This window comes from Halyomorpha halys, unplaced genomic scaffold, assembly GCF_000696795.3.
Source record: "Halyomorpha halys isolate HHAL.00 unplaced genomic scaffold, Hhal_1.1 Scaffold73.1, whole genome shotgun sequence".
Lineage (NCBI taxonomy): Eukaryota > Metazoa > Arthropoda > Insecta > Hemiptera > Pentatomidae > Halyomorpha > Halyomorpha halys.
Window position 1 is genome coordinate 1,026,691 of NW_027104949.1, and position 939 is coordinate 1,027,629.

Sequence of the window (939 nt, forward strand, 5' to 3'; positions counted from 1 at the left end):
ATAAAATATAGTAATGTACTTTTGAAATCTATTGTTACAAGTTATGTATTATAATCACTATTTTGTTATTTTTTAAATCCACGAATACTGGAAATGAATCTGTTTGCGCAGACTTGTTTTATTTGCTTGTGGTCAAGTGCCTATAAGCTCACTTTGTTTGATTTACAAATAATAACAAAGATCAATTTTTTAAATCTCAAAATAATTACGACAAAAATTAATGAACCAATTTCAGTAACTTCTATGGGGTTCTAGATGGTAAATCCGTTTACAGGTGGGAAATTTATTATTCCTTATTCAAATGAGAAGAAAAGTAAATTTGCCCCAAAAGTGTTGCCATCTCTTGAAAAAAAATCTTACTAAAAATCGGTACATTTAGCCTTAAACAGGAAGAAGAGCTACTTGTCCCAGATGATGGTGAGAATTATTCATGTTATAATTTTTGGGGGAGAGAGCTCAAGAATAATATTTTACATTTTGTATTATTTAATATTTTCTATGTGATATTTTACTTAGGGGATGGTATATTGAAAGCTACAAATAAAGAATAATTTGAACTATTTATTAAGAGTCAATGCTTTGGGTTAGAAGCAGGGAAATGAATCTGGCTTTGCTGGATATCAAAGCTGCCTTTGGCTCCATCCCAAGAATACCGTAATTAAATGTGCCTGACCCCTCAATTGAGGCAGTTAAATCAGCCTATTATTATCATAAAGGGATCATGTTACTGTGTATAAAGGTACTCTGTATATAAAGGTTACTGTGGAAATAGTTATTTATAGAGTACAGAGGACGCTCAAAGAAATCGGTTTGGTATTGAATCCTCAAAAGAGTGTGGGCATCGTCAGGGCTAAAAAAGATACAAACACTATAGTTACAAAAAGGAAAAAAAGAGAAAAAAACATAAGTGTAAAATAACAGGGGTATAAAATGTAAAAA